The sequence below is a fragment of the Myodes glareolus genome, chromosome 26 (genome assembly GCF_982192425.1).
Source record: "Myodes glareolus chromosome 26, mMyoGla1.1, whole genome shotgun sequence".
Lineage (NCBI taxonomy): Eukaryota > Metazoa > Chordata > Mammalia > Rodentia > Cricetidae > Myodes > Myodes glareolus.
The window spans coordinates 42,594,476-42,608,504 of record NC_142051.1 but is presented as its reverse complement, the minus strand read 5'-3'; the positions used below and the strand labels follow the sequence as shown (position 1 = coordinate 42,608,504).

At 48.9% G+C, this 14,029-nt stretch overlaps 1 protein-coding gene and 1 long non-coding RNA gene across 4 annotated transcripts in view; one reads left to right on the top strand and one right to left on the bottom strand.

Moving 5' to 3' along the window:
• Chst11 (carbohydrate sulfotransferase 11) overlaps nt 1-14,029 on the bottom strand; it is a 197,478-nt gene that overhangs the window by 132,943 nt on the left and 50,506 nt on the right. The gene's annotated exons all lie outside the window — the stretch shown is intronic.
• Nucleotides 8,713-9,689, top strand: LOC146889739 (uncharacterized). Its single transcript, XR_014999672.2, has 2 exons — nt 8,713-8,801; nt 9,334-9,689. It is a non-coding gene; the product is annotated as an uncharacterized LOC146889739 (long non-coding RNA).

The following is a 14,029-nucleotide window of genomic DNA, read 5'->3' as shown; positions in this document are numbered from 1 at the left end:
CACGCCAGCAATCTGCCCTGAGATCTGAAGTCCGGGTCCCCAACTCACACACACACACAAGTGCTAACTAGTACTCTCTCTTCACACACACACACACACACACAAAATAACACAGCTCTCCTCCAATGCCACCTACTAGTGCTATTAAAAGAAGTAAAGATAAATGTGAAAGTCTAGAAATTAATAAAGCTATTTAAAAAAGAACCATTTCCCCCTAGGTCTAAGATGCCACCTCCATTCCTTCATGACTCCTAAATTATAGTTTTAAAAAAAAAAAAGTTGCAGAGATGTGGTGGCTCATACCTGTAATCTCAGCACTTGGAAGCCTGAGGCAGGAAGACTGTAGCATTTGAGGCTAGCCTGGGCTACAAACTGAGATCTTGTCACAAAGAAAAGACAAACTCTTGACCGCATAAGCCAACCCAATGGCAGCCGATTTACTGATTTCATTTACGACCTCGAGTCTCAGATTTCAATACGCGTTAAAAAGCCTGTGAAGACAGCGAGTCTTCTCGGCCAATGCCGTGGTGTGCACTATATCGTTTTGGTGGAGAGTCTCGGAGCATGGCACTGCCCTCCTTATCTTTGCCCTCAGCTCATTCTAGCATCGGCAACTTCAGCTTTGACCTGAGTATCCTAGACCTCATCTGATTGTACAGGCGTCCTCCGAAAAGGAGGTAATCTCCACCTTTACCGCACTAACTGTCCCCATTGTGCTGTGTGAACCTTCTTATCTGCACTCCCTGGTCTTTAATATGGTTGTACTCGGGGTCACCAGATATCAGGTTGGTGCTTTCCATGCCTTATTTTATTGAAGCCTCCGGTGGGGTCACCAATATCAATAACCCCACATTGCAGATCCAGAGAGAGAGAGAGAGAGAGAGATGTCACTAGCCTAGAGTCCCAGGGCAGGCCAGCACAAAGCTGGGCATAAAAGCATGGCCATGATGCTCCCAAGTCTAGAGTCCTGTGCAGGGTCAGGGTGACAAGTGGGACATCAGAGCATCAAGAAATACACAGATATCTCCCACTCTCAAAATTCTGCTGCCCAGAAGCCAACAAGATAGCTGGACGGGTAAAGGAGCTTGCCAAGGGGGCCTGGTGAACTAGGTGTGATCTTCAGCACCCATGTAAAGTCAGGAGACACTAACGCCTCAAAGTTGTCCTCTGACCTCCACACATATGATGAAGCCACATACCCACACATCACATGCTCACGTGTACACACAATAATAAATTTAAGAAATTAATTTTTTAATTAAAAAAATCCCAGTGGTCCAACTCTGCAATGCACTATAACTAGGCAACCTGGGCAGAGGCACAGCTCTTCCGTGCACATGGCTCTTCTGTGCACACGGCTCTTCTGTGCACATGGCCCTTCTGTGCACACGGCTCTTCCGCGCACATGGCCCTTCTGTGCACACAGCTCTTCTGCGCACACAGATCTTCCATGCCCTTCCGTGTACACGTCTCTTCCCTGCACATGTCTCTTCCCTGCACACGGCTCTTCCATGCACACCGCCCTTCCATGCACACCACCCTTCCATGCACATGGATCTTCCATGCACAACAGTTTTCCATGCACGTGGCTCTTCCATGCACAGGGCTCATCCGCCCCACGGCTCTTCCATGCACATGGCTTTTCCGTGCACAACTCCCTTCCATGTACACCACCCTGCCGCATACACCGCCCTTCCATGCACATGGTACACACAGCTCTTCCGTGTACACAGATCTTCCCTGCACACCACTCTTCCATGCACACGGCTCTTCCTTTTATAATGCTCACACCTCTACACTCATTATCTGTGAAAAGAGGTCGGGGCGGTGCTGGTTCAGGGTTGCTGTGAGGTCTGACATGACTGAGCACATACTTCAGGCGTGTGTAATCATCCCTCTTTCAACTTCCAAAGCTCTAATCGCTCTCAACCTGAGAAGCAGACCTACCAAGTGTTCCCCAGGGACAGATGCTGTAACGTGAGCTAGGGCAGACACTAGAAGCTGGGGGAGCAGATCCCCAAGATCCAAAAATTTGACCAATTAACCCACATTATTTAGAGAGACAAGTCAAGGCTGTGCCCACAGAGGGAATGTGGTGGTGGACATAAACACAGCAGGGACCAGCAGGACCTGGAACACAGAAAGTCCTGAACAATGGTAAGGCACAGTGAAGATACAGTCTTGAATGTGGTTCTTAGGGGTGATTATTTACTACAGCGAGCTCCTCCTGGAGTGTGTGGGACAGAGACAGGGGGAAGGAAAATCTGACGGACGCCATGCAGGTGAGGACCGAGGTCAGGATCCAGTGACAGCGAGCACAATTCAGGTGCATCTGGCACAGCAAAAGCTACCAAAAACAGTGACAACCCACACGGGGCAAGAGGGCACCCTCTCCATCAGTGCATCTCAACCTTCCTAATGCTGCAACCCTTTAATACAGTTCTTCATGTTGTGGTGACCCCAACCATAAAGTTATTTTATTGCTACTTCATAACTGTTGTTTTGCTATTATGAATCGTAATGTAAATATCTGATACGCAGAATATCTGATATGCGACCCCCAAAGAAGTCACATGGGTTGAGACTGGCTGCTCTACCTAAAATGACAAGAATGTCTTTGTCCCTCCCAAGCTTCCTCTTCAGACCCCAAAACCATAGCCAGTTCGTGAGAAACACAGGAGACAAACCCCAGCTGAGGAACCCAAACACCTGACAGACACCAAGATGAGCAAACACAAAGAACATCAGAAACCGCTGCAGCCACACCCCCGGGAGCCATGGCAACCTGCAGCAACATGGTACCCGGAACAGGAAAGGAAGCCTGGGCTTCATGGCAGCACACTGACATTGGTTCACGAGTTTTGACAAGCACATCACGGTAAGGGAGGTACACACAGCAGGGAGCTGGGAGCTCTGTGCTAACTTCACAGCTTTTCCCTCAACCCCTAAACCTTTCTCGAACTCAGACCGCATTAACAAAATCCTCTGTTGGGCCAGGGAGATGGCTCAGTATGTAAAGTTTCTTGCCACCAAGCCTGAGAACCTAAATTCAATCCCCAGTATACTCACACACACCCAAAAAAAAAAAAAAGTTAGTAAATTTAAAATTCCGCTACATAACCAACACAAAACCTCAGCAACCCACGGGGCTTAAGTCCACCTACATTCTCAATGACATCAGATACTATGCCAGAAGGACGTGGAGCTTCCACAAGCAAGTCATGGGACCTGAGAGCTCGCCAGGTGACTACTCCCCGGGGGATGGGCAGACACACTTGGGCTCTCAAGATCAGATCTATTTGGTGCTGGGAAGCCTCCAGGGACAAATCCCACTGCATGGGGTCTGGCTAGTTTACTACTTCTGCATCTTACTTATGCTCTTATTCTTGCCTCGGAGGCTATCTTCCCAGGTTGATGGGCAAGTGAAGCCTGTGATTTGAGCTCTTTCTCTACTTCATTCCAAAGCGACATGATGCTACAAACCATTAGCAAGCATGTGCTTCCTGACTACCCTTTGCCCCCTCCACACACAACTGTGTGCAATGTGGTATGTAAGTCAAACGGTAGTGGCCTTGCCTAAACATGACACGGAAGGGATCTGTGGGTTTCTAGAACACTCTGTCGTGAAGCTAAGATTTTTAGGGTTTCTGCCTCTGACTCACGCTGAGCTAGAGATGTTACTGTCAGGAAGTTATCCCATCAGCTAGCACACAGAGCCGGTGTGGAGGAGCACAGGGGTGAGCCAGACAGGAGGCCATACAAAGGACTGTCAGTCAGCAGGAAGGCAGGAGACAACATCACCATAACAACCATCACGTCCTGCCTGGCTGGCTCTGGAAAGAGGATTTTTTTTTTCTTATAAATGATCTTAAAATCCTGTGGAGGTTGTTGTTGGTATCTGCACTCTGCAGAGGAGGAAAGCAAGGCAGAGGAGGGAGATGCCAGGAGATGGGTGCCTCGCTGTCACGATCTGAAGAACGTGAGCCACAACCAGGAGGCGGCGGATGAACGGGAGGCATCGTGGTGTGAGTGCTCTCCAACAGGCAAGGGATTCTGGGGCTCTGACTTACATATCACGTTGTGGGGCTGCTGTGACCGAGGTCCCTTGAGCCACACAATGGGTCAGAAGCCTTTCCAGGGTGTCCTCCTGGGTCAGAGGGCATAAACACTACACTTACCCTACACTTTCTCCCAGAGGTGTCGGAAGAGTCCTGAACTCTGGTCAAAGCATCACCACTCAGCCTTCCTTGTTGCTTAGCAGGTATCCATTTATTTTGGGTGTGCTGTGTGCACACATGTAAGCGTGCACTGCACCCGTGGAGGTCAGAGGTCAACCTGAAAGAGTCTGTTCTCTCCTTCCACCACGTGCGTCCTAGGATACTGAACTCAGGTTAGCAGCAAGTGCCTTTACCCACTGAGCCGTCTCATGCGATGCTCAGCATTTAGGAGCCATTAAGACATTTCTGCACCCCATCTTTGGCAGCTCTCTGCCAGTCAGGAGAAATCAATGGGTTTGATAAGTTTTATCACATTACAGCCTCTCTCCCACGTCTCAGGCTCATTTCCTCCGTAATGCAGCTGACCCCACTGCCGGGGAGCTGACCTAACAAATGGCATAAAAGAAAGTTAATGTCATATAAATAAAAAGGATTGTCCTTCGCAATCCATCTGTATACACGGCTCCAGAATGAATCTGCCTATCATTAACAGTGAACCCAAAGCTATGGTCTCCTCTAGAAGCCTATGCATAAACATATATATAAACTGAATTATCTATAGCACGCAGTGAGTGCAGGATACTGTCTGGGAAATAATGGACTGGCTTATAACTCTGAGGTTACCTCTGGTTCACAGAATGTCATCACAAACACAGAAAGTATTGTGCTCTGTGAGGCAGCCAGCCCTCCCATCTGCCTGATGCATCCATCTAGAGTTAAATTCCCTAGACATCTAGGAACTTCGGCCATAGAGGAGAGGTGAAGGTACTGGTTTTTATTTATTTTTCTTTCTTTTTTTTGTTTATTTATGTTTTTCAAGACAGGGTTTCTCTATAGCTTTGGAACTCACTCTGTAGACCAGGCTGGCCTTGAACTCACAGAAATTTGCCTGTCTCTGCCTCCTGGGTGTTGGGATTAAAGGCGTGTGCCACCACCGCCAGGCATTTTTTTTTTTCTAAAGCACCTACAGTCCAAATGGAGGGTTTACATTCCTGGGGCTTATGTTTTCCCATGATGTTTCTGGAATGCAATTTGCTCAAAGTTGAGCAAAGTCTAAGACATAGCCCAGGGGTCTGAGGACCTGGACCTCATTGGACATGCAGATTACAATTCCCAGGGGGCACAGTGACCAGTGGTCCACGAAACTAGCCTCAGACCTATCATATTTTTAGTCTGGCAGAGGGGAAATGGATGTCTCCAAGGCTGTGCACCATTCATACCAGAAAGTACAAGGTGTCAACCTGGGATTACGTGAGCCTCATCCCTTTCTCCCTAGGGGGAAACATGAAGGGAATGGTAATTGTCACACTGACTCAATGGAGTCACTGAAATCCAACACACACGCACACACATATGTGCACATGCACACCAACCCTACAACCGTCTGCTAGATGCTCCAACATGACAAGATCAAGTTGAAAAGTCACTCAATAGAACAGGTTTGTAGGAACTGTGGGCTACAAACGAGCCCACATGGAGAAGGAGTCTTAGACACATGTTCTTGCCTTTTCCTGGTTCTGAGGGAACTCAAGGCCAAGACCTTGCCATCCTTGACTGGTGGTCCTGGATTCTATACGAAAGCCATCTAAACAAGCCATGTGAGCAAGCCAGTAAGCAACACCCCTCCATGGCCTCTGCATCAGCTCCTGCCTCCAGGTTCCTGCCCTGCTTGAGTTCCTATCCTGACGTCCTTTGATGACGAACGGTGATGTGGAAGTGTAATCCCTTTCCCTCTAACTTGTTTTGGTCATGGTGTTTCACTGCAGCAGAAGAAACCCAAATAAGACACCTACGAAGGCAGGTGGCTGATTCTAGTTTGTTCGAGTGGTTCCAGGTCTGACCCTATAAATTCTGATACCATACTGACATAAAACTTCTTTGGTATCCAGACCATTCTCAGAATATGGTAGCTAGCTAGGAGTGGTGGCTCCAGCAATCAGAAACTGCCAGAGATTTGCTCTGAGTTAGAGGCTACCATGGACCACATCATAGTGAATACTGAGCTAGTCCGGACGTGAGGTACAAACAGAGACAGCCGGGGATACACACCAGCATGCGCACATATACACACAATCCTGAAATAAATTTGAAGAAACCATAAATATACGCACACAAGCTAAACTTGTGAGTTCTGTCATTGTCAACATTGTTGTCTTCTAGGGTCGAACCTGTGTGGCACTAACAACACCCCGGGGAGATGGAGAATTAGCCTCTCGGATGGGGACATCCCAGGGGCAAGAACAGTAGAGATTAAGCCTGCCTTAACTGATTCAATGAGTCATTACACCGTGATTCACATCCAGGGGGTGCGACTGGGTGCCTGGGTTGATGTCAAGCCAAGCCCGGACTCCAAGCTCTCTGAAGAATCCAGAAGAATCCACTTGAGTGGGGAGGGAACAAGAGAGAGAGCTGGATGGCATCAGGGGGGCCGACGGAGCAGCAGGTCCTGGCACCTGGCTTTAAAACACCTGTCCTTTTATCAGGCAAGCAGGAAGACTTCTGCCTTGGACGTGTCGGAAGCAAACAGCACCCAGAGACACAAAGGGCCTCCTGTGACATCCTGCAGGGATAGAACTTTATCCCACAGACACAGCAGATCTTGTTTGTCCCCTTGCCATATCAAAAGCCACAGACTGGATGGCTTCCACAATAAAGTGTTTTTCTCTGAGTCTGGCACCGATGGATAAGGTATCATCAGAGTTGGCTTCTCCCAAGGCCACTCAGGCATCCGCGTGTCCTCATGTGGCCTTCCTGTGTGCAAGGACAGTCCTGTATCACCTTCTCCCCTCTTAGCAGGACACAACGCAGGTTGGAGCCAACCTAATGACCTCATGGACCCACCTCATCCACCCACCCCGGGTACCACTGAGCTACATCCCCAGACCCTAAGCTCATCTGAGCTCAGTCACATCCATAACAGCCCTGCCTTTCCAAAGACAGCACGGTCTGTGGCATGGGCCCAGGGTGCATGGGAGTTGTTTGCTAAGACGCCATGGACGGCCTGGAGGGAGGAGAGCGACAAGAACAGAGCGAGCAGCAGTGTTGAAATTGGAACGCCAGGCCGCTGGGACCCAAGGCAGGAAGGTGGAGACTCCGAGACCCAGGGAAAAGAGAAAACAGAGCGTGTTTACTGGACACTGGCCATTTTTGCTTAAGGCCCAGCAATGGTTTATGCACTGCACAAACCCTGCTGTGCTCTTCTGGGTGGAGTCCCTGGTCTGCCCTTCTGGCCTGCTCTCTGGCTGGGTTTGCCTGATCCCACAGAGCTGCCTGGGCCCTGGGAACACCCAGGAGTAAAACAGGCATGGTCCCAAGAGTCAAAACCAAAACAATACAGCAGAGGGATGGAGGTCTGAGAGCCAGCCCGGCAGAGTTCAGCTTAGAGGCCCCCAAGCGCCCCTCAGGCTCCTCTAACAAGCACCCATCAAATAAAGCCTGGGCAGGAGGCCCATTAACACTTCGCAGGGGCAGACCTCAGGCCCTGCAGGAAAAACTTCAAAGGCACCCAGGGGTTCAAAATGTCCTAGTCAGTCAGGTCTACTATCCCAGGAAGCCACCGGCTGAAGTCAAGGAAGGAGGAGGGCCCATAAATTAACCATCCCTTGGCCCCCATATGGGGCTTTATTTATTGCCATTGAAGCCAACTGAGCTCCTTAAATTTAAAAAGGACCATGGCCTCTATAAACAGTATATAGAAAATACCTTCCAGAAAAAGAAGAAAGAAAAAACAGCAAGAGAGAGTCCCCTCCCCCTCTTAAGGAAAAAAAAAAAAGAGCCATTCTTGAAAATAATTCCCACGGTACTGAACTCTTTGCCTAAAGCACTATATAAAATCCAACTCATGGTCAGCCTTTTATGTAAAAAAAAAAATAATAATAATAATCAGGTATAATTACCAGTTTGCCCTTTGTTGAAATTAATTTTATACATGGATTTCCCCAAGTTGGTGGCCTGCCTAAAAGACAAGCTAAGTAAGTCACGCCAGCCAGAACCCTGAATGCTCTCCTCCCCCGGAGTGGAGCGGACAGTCCTCCAGACAGCAGAACACCTGCTGCAGGCCCCCAGCACGGGTGAGCACACAGATCAGGCCTGAGTGAGAGGCGCTGGCGTGTCTCCGGGGATGATTAGCGGTGTGGTGTCAGAGCCATCACACACATTATTTCCACTGACACGGAAAGGCGCAGCCTGAAAAGCCCCGCTATCCAAGGCTTCCAACCAAAAGCATTTAGTTTCTCTTTTTCCCTTCAAACTTTGGAGTGCCTTCCAAATTGCTATCCACAATCAAATATCTCGGGCTATTCACAATCAAATATCTCAGGCTGGGCCCTAAGTACAAACACAAAATTTGTATTATACACAGAGCCCGAAGGGAGTTTTGTATGATATTTTTAGCGCTCCTGGTGTGGGAGGTCCTTCTGTCTCTGTGTTGCTTTTATCGGTTAATGAATAAAGAAACTGCCTTGGCCTGTTGATAGGGCAGAACTTAGGTAGGTGGGGGAAACTAAATGGCATGCTGGGAGAAAAGAGGCAGAGTTAGGAAGAAGTCATGGAGTTGCCGGAGACAGACGCTGGGAATTTAACCCGGTAAGCCACAGCCACGCGGCGATACACAGATTAATAGAAATGGGTTAAATTAATATAAGAGTTATTCAATAAGAAGTTAGAGCTAATGGGCCAAGCAGTGATTTAATTAATACAATTTCTGTGTGGTTATTTCAGGGCTGAGCTAGCCAGGCGGCCAAGATAAACAAGTGGGCCTTCCTCCTACGTGCTCCCGTGTTTTGTATTATATTTTATTTATTTTGTATGAATGCACACATGCCACAGCCACACGTGTAGAAATCAAAGGAGAATTTGCGGTAGTCAGTTCTCTCCTTCTACTGTGGGTCCCAGGGTTCGAACTCAGGTCCTGGGGCTTGGCAGCAGACACCTTTACCATCTCTTTGGCCCCCGCCTGTTTTGACTTCAACCTGCCGCATGAGGTCAGATGTGGAATTTTCTTTTTGTTTGTGTTAAAGAGCTCAGATTTTGGAACATTCTGCATTCCAAAACTTTGGATCCTCGTGCATGGTTGATGTTCCTGTTTGGTTAGCCATCCGATCTCTTTACCCCTTAGAGACAGAAGCAGCTGCAGCCTGTACGGGGTGCTGGGACTACCTTCCAGGCCTGTGTTCTCCCGTGTCTGAGCTCATGCCAATCCGTGCCATGATCCCCTCAGGTCGAGGAGGGAAAACGAAGCTCACAAAGATGAACCCACCCAAGACTGCCCAGGAGGAAAATGGAAAAATGGAGAACAAAGCCCAGAGTTGCGGAACAATACTGCTCATGACTGCTCGTCTGCATGACCTGTCCCTGGACAGCTGCAGACATGGGACTGTTTCCCAGCTGGCCCCATCATGTGTGAAAGGTTTCTGGGGTTCTGGATATGATGTACCCTAAAGTTGAAAAATACATCTTAACAATTCCAAAGAAGATTCTAAGATATTAACAATCCCAGGATTTAATGCTATTCCCTGATTTTCGTTCCTTCCCTCCTTCCCCCACCCTTAACAAAAGAAGCATTTGCACCATCCAAAGAGTTGGGCAAAACATGAAACCCAATCCTAGAACTCGGGCTTATAAAAACACGCGAAATGTCCTCATGGGTGAGGTGTCTCGCTTTCTCAAATTCAAAAGAGAGAGCAAAACAAAACAAAAATAAGCTTGTGTCAAGTACAAATCCGATTTAAATGCTAGGAAAACATGCTGTGCCCCAGGCTGTAGGCTTCTTGAGGACAGAGGTTCTGACCTTATTGTCCCAAGAGCTAGCATGGAATTGATACACAATAGGGTACAGCCATTTACCAATATGACAGACACGGATGGGTATATGGCGAGATGGAGCAACAGGTGAAATGGACAGAGGCCACTTTTCCCAATGGTTAAACACTGAGCTAAGCAACAAAGAACCCGTCCCCTATCTACTCTGCAGGTATGAGCGGAAGGATAGGTGGTCCTCGTGAAACTGACAGGGGAGAGAATATTTACTTCAACGGTTAAACTGCGAGAGTTTCTCTAAGGCGCTCATTCCCTGCACATGCCCACATCGGAGTCTGCTCTCTGTCCAGGCGCCTATTTTTAAACACTCTATCCTAGACTCAGATAAAAACATGGCTCAGCCACAGCTCCTGCGAGCTCTGGGGCTTACAGGGTCACAGATGGGCTGAACTATGACGTTCCCCAAAGACAGGTCACGATTCTGGCAACTGAGCTCTGGCAAACTGACTGTGTGTGAACACACACACACACACACACACACACACACACACACACACACACTGAATGCAGATAGTCTGTAGGGCACAGCCCTATGTGCTGGTACCTACACACATTTATACTCTTCTGCTGGGTCACCCCATTCCTGAGCAATATCTCTTTTCAGGAAAGACACTTGGAGGTCGTTAAGTGCTCTAGAGCACACGGCTTCTGCGGTACCATGTGACTTCAATTGGGGAGCAAAGAAAAAGTGTGCTCTGGCTTTTGTGAACACCACAGTGACATGGACACCTCACCTCTCTCTTGCGAGCCAGGCCCACAGAGCTTCTAAAGACGCCCAAGGCATAGAATGAGAGGGAACAGCCACTCCTCCTGAATGCCTGGGCATTGCCTGGCCCCTCGAGGATTAAAAAGCAAAAAATCAAATGTAATTATCAATAATTTTCCTTTTCAAACACACTGATATCAGGTCAACAACCAGCAAAAGGGCAGAGGAGAAAGAGAAACATCGTCTCTGGTTTGCACGTGAAAACACTACCACGCTAAGACTCCGCCTGGCAAACAAGGGAACCAGAGCTCACGGTGAGGTCAATGATATGGTGAAATTGGCAGAAGCAGGAAGCGGCAATGGGCATGCTTCCGGGATGGAGGTCTTCTTCCTCCTGCTCTGGTCTGTCTGCCTTTGCTCAACAGACACTTCTTGATTCTGGGGAGGAGAGACAATTTGTACCCAGGTAGTTTCCAAACCGGGATCAGAACTCATTGCCATGAAGTTTCCAGGTTTAAAAGGTTTGAAGCCTTCCTGACTCTCAAGGATGCTGGGTCTTCCAGGTGGAAAGAGTTCACCCATTAAGGGGCAGACAGAGGAAAAGGGAGAGAGAGAAGAAGGCAGAAAACAAACTTTCTTTTCTTTTCTTTTCTTTTTGATTTTTAAGACAGGGTTTCTCTGTGAAACAGTCCTGTATAAAAGTCTACAGAACTTGCTTTGTAGCTCAGGCTGATCTCGAACTCACAGAGATCCGCCTGTCTGCCTGCCGAGTGCTGGGATCAAAGGCGTGCACCACCTCCACCTGGCCAAAATTTTTATTTCTAATGAATCAAATATCACAGGGTTTCTTGTCAGACAGGGACTTTTTTTCTTTTAAACTAGTGTTTGAAACAGCCCAGACTCGCCTTGGACTCTCTCTGCAGCCAAGGATGACCTTAAAAGTAAGCTCCACCACACTGGACATGACACTCCATAGTAAACACGCACTCCACTCACCAAGCTACATCTCCAACACCAGAGCGTATGTGAATGTGTATGGCTTCTATATACACGTGTATGCATGTATGGGAGGGGTCCATACACGTATATGTGCAGAGGTGCGCACGTGTGTGTGTCTGTCCAGAAGTGGACACTGGTGTCTTTCTTAATCCTTCCCCACTCTGTTACCAAGGGAGGTTCTTGGTCCAGCCTATCCTGAGGATCCCAGCCCCACCTCCTGAGCACTGGGATTACAAGCAGGACACTTGCAGGGCTTCTCCTTGGTCCCCAAATCATAACTTTCTCAGTTATCTCCTCCCCGCCTCCCCTACCCCATCCATCCCACCAACATAAATAACATGTTGAGAAACAGACCAGACCTCTTAAAAATGACCACCATATTTAAAACCCCCACATTGCTTATTCTACGCCACTGTTTATACTCTACTGAAGATGATGTGGGTGGGGGGGAGGGACAAAATAACAAAACAAAACAAAAACCTATGCTACAAAAGGTCCCTGGAGTGACTGGGAGTCAACCCAGCACTGAGGAGCCACCTCAGGTGACAGGGCGCTGAGCCAACCTCTGGAGATGCAAGTGAGGAGGTGTCTGGGGCCCAGGCGCTGGTGCTGGCGCTGGTGCTGGTGCTACTTCTAAGCACCAGAGATCATCAAGTGGATAGCCAGGCTGCCTGGGAACTGCAGCAGTGCATGAACGTGAGTCACCGTGGGGCAAAGGTTGAGAACCTCTCCCTCTGTGTGTATATATCCTCCATACTCTGTACAGCCTGGTGCAACATCGCCAAGGCAGGCGCCCAGAAACCCACACTTGCAGACGAAAAAGAGGGGGCTCAGTGAGCGACGCTGGTCGATGGAAGATCATCATCCACGCGGGGTCAGAGTCTCAGCTCTCCCAGAAATCGTGCTCTGCGCTCCTGATCTGCACAGAGACGTCCCCCTCCAAGGAAGAGAAAGCCAGAGCAGATGCTGCAATACGGAGATAAGTGGATTGGAGAAGCTGGCACCAGGACGAGGAATGTCTTCATTTAATTTCATGTTATTGATGACTGTAACCGGGGAAGGAACACGGTGCAAACAGATGCTCAATATTCTGAACTCCAGAAGAGACACAGTTTCTGGGCACGGGCAACCTCCTATGTAAGATCTCAGCGTCAGGCAGGAATGAGGCCGACAAGTTCATTAGCCTGCAGCTCAGCCTGCCATCGCCTGGCACCATGCTCAGCAGCGAGCAAAGGGGCCGGAGGCCGGAAATGCCCACTGGCAGGAAAATAAGATCCAACTCTTCTCCAGGGGCAAGAAAGGGCCTTTTCAGACAGTGGAGCAAACCCAGATCCACTGTCCCCAATACCAAAGACCTCAGAATACCCCTGGAGCGGGGTGGAGGGGGGAGGGATGCTGTGTCTCCCCATACAAGGCCTCTCCATTCAACCCCTCTCCCGGGAGTAGAAGGCTATAGCATTTCTTCCCAAGATGCCTTGCAGCAGAGGCTCGAGCCATGTTCTTGGAATTAGGCTAGATGTGGAAGTCAAGAAACCTTGCCCATCTGCCTTGTCCTGACCGCCCTTAACGCAGCGTATCTAGGGAAAATGACTTCGTGGTGGCCCTGAATCCCTACAGTGGAGTTCAGAATGCCCGGCCCTTTCCCTGATGGCAAACCGAACACTGAAGCGAAGACGACAGCCGCCGTGCCGAAGGGACATCCCAAAAAACTGAACACAGGGAAGACGAGCCCGATCGGCCAGGACCTTCCCGCTGCGGAAACACACACAGCCCACGGCAGAGTGGGAATACGAGAAAGGAAAGGAGGTGAGCCAGAGGGAGGTCTAAAATGCCTGCGAAGGTCAACAGCTATCTCGTCCCCAGTACCCTTCATCTGCTCTTTGAATAAATAAATGTTAAGCAGCTGAACAGGGAAGAGTCGGGGACTCTGAGGTCAACTATTATCCCATCATTATTATTATTATTTGGTTAAAGCAGGCGAAGGAAGAAAGACACATCCAATTAAATGGCACTGGGATTCCCTTAATAGATGAGAAAAGGCCGCCAGCAAGACGGTAGCATGCTCAGTTCTTTCTGCTCAACTGTGCGTAGTTCAAAAGGAGTATCAGACGGTGAACTTCAAAACAAAAGGGTCACAGCCTTCAAGGCCAGAGAACAGAAGGGGTGGATGCATCTTCACACACAAGCACGCACGTGCGCGCGCGCACACACACATGCACAGCCAAAGAACAGAAAGAGTAGATGAACACACACACACAAGACCAGAGAACAGAAAGGGTAGATGCACACA